The sequence below is a fragment of the Lactuca serriola genome, chromosome 7, assembly GCF_051521515.1.
Source record: "Lactuca serriola cultivar US96UC23 chromosome 7, Lser_US96UC23_V15, whole genome shotgun sequence".
In the NCBI taxonomy this organism is placed as follows: domain Eukaryota; kingdom Viridiplantae; phylum Streptophyta; class Magnoliopsida; order Asterales; family Asteraceae; genus Lactuca; species Lactuca serriola.
The window spans coordinates 158,079,065-158,086,704 of NC_136414.1; the positions used below are offsets into that span (position 1 = coordinate 158,079,065).

A 7,640-nucleotide genomic window follows, 5' to 3' on the forward strand; every position below is an offset into this window, starting at 1 on the left:
TTAGGCTGCCCAGTTTTAACCTCATGATAACATGTTTTTCACCTCGTGATGGACCTCACGTCGTGACAACATTCTTGTCAGGTGGTGACAACGGGTTTTCGCCAAATTCCACTCCAACTTCAAACAATCAAAATTTATTCGTTTCAACTCCATTTTTGATGATCTTTATATGCACCGAAAGGTATTAACGAGCTCCAAAACCCTATCTAATTACTTTTGGCTTTATAAATGTAGAAATAAAACCATAATCCATGCAAGAAGCCTAATATACAACTTTTCGCATTTTACCCTTTTTATTTGCAGCACATTTTTTGGCTTTAATCACTTAACCCAACATTATCAACATCCGATATGGTCTAAACTCTATTCCCTTAAAGGCCAAGACCTTTACTAAATCTATTCATGATCCGTTATCCCGATAATAGAAACATCCGAAAATTAGGTATTACACCGTGTATATTTTGTGTCGGTTGTGTGTACTTGTGTCTCATAAATGGGCTTAATAGCATTTGATTTTGTATCTTTTACAAGTGATTTGCTGAAATTGATATGGGTTTGGGCCCATTACTCTTATATACAACGGAGTGCACTTTATTTATATTTGATATTTTTCCTTTTATCAAAGACGATTGACTTTCCTGGTCTCGGGACTGAACATCATCTCTCCATCCTCTAATTGAGGAGCATGCGCCATTCTTAACAGTCTCCAATGTACAAATATTATTTTCAGGCACATCATCGTCCACATCATTTGTCCGACTTTCTTCGCAATTTTTTCTGAGATCTTGAACCTCCTCTAGACATTTTTGTTCACCGATAAGCTCATTCCATTCATCTTTGGACTCTAATTCTTCATTATCGTCTTCATAAAGTGATGAAATGATGGATTCTAGTTTACACATGTCCTTAACAACCATAACTTCAATTTTATGCATTTTGATTATCACAGCCATTTTTTCATTAATACACTTATGGTGCATTGTTTTAAGGATTCGGTTCTTTCTAACCCTGATTTGCAATTGAGTTCGTAGTCTAACTCGTGCATAATCTCTACCCAAACCTTAGACACCTCGATGGACACTACTTTGTACCATGCTTGTAGTGACATTCCAATGATGGATATGTAGTGCAACATTTCTTTAATAAAGAAGCATGGTTGCCATACTGATAATTTGGTGGACCAATTCCTCCAAGTACTATGATCCTTTCCAAGGAACTCTTCTACAAGTTCCTTACTGACCAACTCAATTTCCAAAAAGAGACCTTCGATATAGGAAATATCAACATCATTATTCACCTCCATTTCTTTGAATCTTTTGATGTTTTTTAGCATGTCGAATGATCTCACTTCTCCATTTAACATGCATTAAAGGGACTTTTTCATGCTGTCTAACATTGTGACATTGACCTCATGTATGTCATCTTCTACAATGTTGTTGTTACATACTTCTTTCTTGGTTTCTAATATTTGTCCTGAAAATGCCCCTTAACTGTGTCTACATAAGACTTACCGTGTCGTTAATGTACACTGAATATCACACTTTTATTATATTAGGTTTTGTGATGACACTGTTTAGCTTACGCTACTTAGGGATGTCAACGAGACCAAACGAGAGCGGAAATAGCTGTCCCCGCTCCCGTCCCCGAAATCAGTTATTGCCCCCGCTCCCGGTCCCTCCCCCGGATCCCCCGTTTACATGGCCCCCGATCCCGCCCCCAGTGACCTCCATCGCCCCTGGTCCCACCCCCGGTTCCCCTGGTTTATAGGCTTAAAATGCGTTATTTTTAGCTAAAAAACAGTTTTGTTTTAGGCTAAAAAAACTATTTTTAATAACTTTAAAAGCTTAAAACCTAATCTTTTAGAAACTAAAAATTAAAAATCCAGCATTACGAATCCAACAATACAAAACGACAATTTCAACAATCTTACAAATATAAAATACGACAAATCCAATATAACAAATATAAAATACTTACATGTCCAAAAATATATGATCAATTCACTACATCTTTGAACATCCTAATTGGATACGGGAAAGTGAAACCTATACTAAACCTAAAATTAGAAAATCTATTTTGTATATGTATTTTATATTAAATATATATTTTTTACATAAATGTACAACCGGGGCCCCTGCGGGATTACGGGACGGAAATACCGACTCCGGACCCCGACCCAAAAAATAAACGGGGTTTAATTCCCCCCCTCCCCCCCCCCCCCCCCCTCCTGTTTTTTTTTTTTTTTTTTTTTTTTTTTTTTTTTTTAATTTAGTCCCGTACGGGAGCTGGTTCTTACGGGAGTTTTTGACATCCCTAATGCTGCTTCCTATCCTTTCTTTTCTCTTCGACTAAACTATTTTTCCTATTGTACATAGCCCTATTGACCGTGAGCTTAAAATATCCGATCCATATGTTGTTTAACTTCTCCTCAAAGATTCTTATGCTATCAACTGCCAAAAACCTAACGAATCTAAATATCTTCTGCACAACATTCCTCTTCTTAGCAATGAAGAGGTCCACTATTCTACTTAGCTTCGAGTAAGTCTTCAATAGAATTGCTTCATTGGTTTCTTCAGGGAAATTAGTGAAAAAGAATGTAATTGATTTGCTGTGGAGTGATCTATTGAGTAAAGGCTATAAGAATCTGAATTTTCCTTTATGAGATTAATAAACATCTAATACTTACTATTTTACAATAGGTGAAAAAGTTTCATCAAAATCAAGAAGTTCATGTTGATTATATCCTTTTGCAACTAATCTAGATTTATAACGCTCTATTTCACAAATAGATTCATATTTAATTTTGTAAACTCATTTACATCCCATGGGTTTTCTCCTATAGGGTAAATCAACAATTTCCCAAGTCCCATTTCAATTAAAAGCCTTTATTTCTTCATTAATGGATTTTATCCAATTGGGATCTTTTGAAACTTCAAAATAAGAAGAAAGATCAGATGACTTACTTAACAAGGAAGTAAAATATTTAGAATCATGATTCAATTTAGCATACCCACCAAATTTCTCAATACCAAATTTATATTTCTCTTCAATCACTCAGCCATTAAAACTATAATGAACCTTTTTGTCTCTACTAGACTTCCTAAGTGACATAATTTGTCAAAATCATTTTGGTCAAGTTATCTTGATTGATAATCACATGAACTCACGAGACTTTATACTTATGAGAAACAATTTGATAAATGGTATCAAAGAAATTACTATAATTAGCACCATCATTCTTCAAGGATGTAAAGCTTCCGGTTAAACTCGTTTTAAAAGGAAAAATAGTTTCGTAAAACTTTTTGATTTTCATTCTATGATGATTCTGCAATGGTGGGTAGTGTTGACAAGTTGTTCTGGAAATTAATTGGAATATACTTTTTGACTTTCTAAGTTGTCCCGTTATCGCTATGCATAGTACATCAAGACTAGAGATTATCATGCATTATTCTAATAATATTAGCCATTGTGATTCACCGTTAATTTTTGAACAAATTAAACGTCAAAACTCGATTAACTGTTGCATAGAAATTGTTCGGTATATCACTTGTATGCCTAAAATATGAAAACATTGACAAACCCCTTATGTGTTTGATATCATTTTAAGCATGTTGCATTTAAAGCACATATTAAATTACTTATATTGATGTTTACATAGTTTTCCCTTTGCAAACACGATAACAAAATACAGGGTCGGTGTAGACGGTGGGCAACCCGGGCGACCGTCCAGGGCTTACGTTTCCAAGGGGCCCAAAATTTTTGGGCTATATGGTGTATATATACAAAAAGAATTATTACCTAAATGATTTTTAGGGCCTAAAGTTGGTTTAAACTCATATACGTTTGGACCGGCCCTGAAAAAATACTTTAAATTGAAACATCTAATATAACACACCCTACATGAAATACAAGAACGAATGGCTAGCCGCAAAAAAAATATAATAAAAATATACAAGTATATTGATATTTTATTTGCTAAATAGACATATTAATGAAAAAAAATCCATGAATATACTTAACAATAAACCCCTCTAAAAGGACCACATGCCACAAAGACTTTTGTTGCCGTCATGATGCATTCAAGCACTACCATAAGTAGGGTAATCAAAACAAGCGATAATCTCCAAAGTTTATTCATACCTATCTCTAAAAAACGACAGTTTAATGATGCATGCTATGTTCTTTTTTTCTCAAAATTCTGTGATTGAAATTAAAAGGGGTTGGCTAAAAAGACACCCCAAATTGCCATATAGACAGCCTAATTACATTTTTAAATATTTTGATTAGTTGAAATCGTATTGTTTTCCGAAAAAATTGATTATAAATAATTAATTATCTTTTGACTTTTTATAAATGTGTTAATAAGATGATAATTTAGCGAGACTTATTAAATCAAAAAATATTGCTTTTGGGAATTCTAAATAACAAGGAGACTTTTGGTTAATTAGTAGATTGTTTTGAAATGAGTGCAAATAGAGAAAAAAAATCCAGAAACACAGAAGTAGATCATTAATAAGCAGTATCCGATATCTTGGATCTATGTTGGTGACTATATGGATAAACATACACACAATGCGTCATATAGAGATATATATTCGTACACACAATGGTGATCGATCTTCATCACCATTTATCGACTACCTAATATCTGATCAAACGTTTTCTACTTCAATCTTCTCCCCAATGCCAAATTGTGATGTTCCTCATTTCAATCGATAAAAACTCGAAAGTTCTTGTAGTTAGCGTGCCTATCATGGATCTATACTTCCAAAACGGCGGAGCGTGGTGTCAATTAGTGATTGGTTTTAACTCTTAATAATGACATATTTCAGGCTAGCTGTTCTGACACCCGCCAAAGCTTCACTGAGTTATCCAAACTGCCACTGTAAACTATCCATTCTTCATCTTTCCGATCACCATCCTTCTCATTCCGGTTCTTAACGGCAAGACATTTCACTGGACCGGTGTGACTATTCAAGACCGACAAACAAGTATGAATACCCCTACCTTCACTCCGCCACACGCAGATGCTGTTGTCCGCCGACCCACTCAATAACAGGTTTCCGGCAGTGGCCAGACAAAGCACTGCCAGCTTGTGTCCCCTCAGAACTCCTCCGTGTGAGAACGTTTGCTTCTTGCGTTCCCAAAAGTTCACCAGTCCATCGGAGAATCCTGCGTACACAGTGGCCTGAGAGGCGTTCACCACTACAGACGTGACAGCGCTGTCCTGATCCAAAAGCGTGTAAACTAAAAGGTGTTTTGTGGTCTTACCGACGAACTCCCTACGCCACACCTTCACCTTCCCGTCGGCGGACCCGGTAAAAACCAAACCGTCAAACCCAACGACGACCGAATTAATGGCGTCGTGATGAGCGTTTACAGATTCTAAACATTTCGAATCTGAAATCCTCCAAACTTTCATTGTTCTATCCCATGATCCAGAATACAATAACCCTTTTTCTTCATCAATACACATGCAAGCAACGACATCATAATGCTTGATCCATGGGACGTTACGATGTCGTCTTGCTTCAATGTAATTATTAGGGTTCATGGAGCTCTTGATGTAATCTCTTGTCCTGGGTAAATTACCGATCCGGTTGTAAGATTTTTTCTTCTTATCTGAATACTTCCAAACCCGAATTTTCCCGTCCTGGTGGCCGGTAAATATCCGATTACCAAAAACTATGATCGCTTTCACTAATCCGCTACTCGATTTGAAACCTGAAAACTCCATTAGATTCTTCCACACTCTAATGTTCTTTGAATCGGAACCTGTGTACAACAAATCCCCGGAAGATGCTAACGAATAAATATGACCCTCTTCGCGTATCAAAGACCCGATCAAGCCAGTGTTGTAGATGACACTTTCTTCGCTATTTCTGCCATGAGGAAGGGTCCAAGGAGATTTAGAGTAGGGCGATGGCATCTGATTGATTGGAGACATGAAGTAGACTGGTGATGAACAAGAAGACATGACAGGGCTAGGTAATGAGGCATTGCTACTGCGGTGACTAAAATTGTTTTCGGAGTTTTCTGGTTGTTGGTGGGTGGTGATGAAAACGTTTGGTTCTGAGCTGTGAAGGAGAATGGCGATTTTCTTTCGGACATTGTTTTTCTTCGAAAACAAGGTTTTTCCAGCCATTTCTTTCTTCATTTTGTTTAAGTTGAAATTTAGATAGATTGAAGGAAAGCTGAAACAGTTGATTGTGTATGTTTTGCAGATGATGACAGAGGAACAAAAGAGAGTATATTTTCTATAAAAGAGAAAGAGAATGCGAAGAGTCATATTTATAATTGGATTTGTGTTGCGAGGGTTTGAAAAGGTGGAGTAGGTGTACCATTAGTGGAAAGATCCCACACGTGTCTTAGGGTATATGGAGTAAAGTCTTTTTCGTTGTAAGCAACCCCATGAATAGTTTTAAGGCTCCCTAGGCTCTAGGGTTGTCGAATATTAAATTCAATTTGTTGTTATTATTTTTTATCTATCAAAATATCTTATAATCGGATATATATATATATATATATATATATATATATATATATATATATATATATATATATATATATATATATAAAGAAACTTCAGAAATATATTAAAAATATACCGGGCCAGCGATAGAGAAGAAGGCCCAAAAAAAACAACAAAGTTACAACATATTAAAACACCAACAAACTCAATTGGACCAATTGTACTTCTCAAAATTACTCATATATTTTATGTGATTAAGCACTGTGGTTATAATGCAATCCGTCTTTTTTGAGGGAGTGGAGAACTTTTTATTGAAGATCTTGTCATTCCTCGCTTTCTATATGCACAATAGCATCCCGTAAATAATAGTGATGAAGATCTTCCGTTTTTTAGGGAAACGCCCCCAATTCATCGCAAAATTGACGACCTCCGAGACCGAGTTGAAAATTTGAGGGGGTATGCCACACCATTTGAGGGTCCAAGATAATACCTCTTTAACATAAGGGCAACTTGCAAATATATGATTGCAGGAGTCAACACCGTTAGGACATAGAACGGCAAAACTAGAGGTGATATTAACACCTCTATGAATGAGAGTTGATGAAGACGGGATATGATCTAAACAAACTCTCCAAATAAACATAATCACCTTAAAAGGAGTTGACTTCAACCAGATCGTGGGGTTGACCACGGTGCAAGTAATTTTGGAATCAACAAGATGTCAAAGGTCACTGACATAAAATTTACCATATGATGCCAGCTTAGAGTTCCAGAAATCATCAACATTAGAAATCAAAAAAATTTCAAGGGTTTGGAGATGAGCGAGCTCCTGGAACTCAGGTGGTTGTCTAGGCCTTCTTTTCCAGCTCCACGAAACACCATTTTGGGAGAGTATATCTGCAACCAAGCAAGAGTTTAAAGAATCTAATGTCGCGAGGAAAGGAAATCGGGAGGCTAAAGAACTAGCCTCGGTCCAATTATCGAATCAAAAAAGAGCCTTACGCCCAGACCCAACCGAGCAAATGAAAATGTCGTAAAATCTCACACCAAGATTTTCAAGTTCAGCAACCGATTTTGTGATGTAACCCCATGCCCGGAATAGATTTCTTCGCCATCTTGTACACTTGTAACATCTATAAATTGTTTGCAAAATGATCCAAAACTAGTA

The 7,640-nt window shown here is 36.3% G+C and overlaps 1 pseudogene; it reads right to left on the reverse strand.

The window, feature by feature from the left end:
- Nucleotides 1–4,496: 4,496 nt before the first annotated feature.
- On the reverse strand, nt 4,497–6,243 carry LOC145063626 (protein JINGUBANG pseudogene; annotated as a pseudogene).
- Between the last annotated feature and the right edge of the window lie 1,397 nt (nt 6,244–7,640).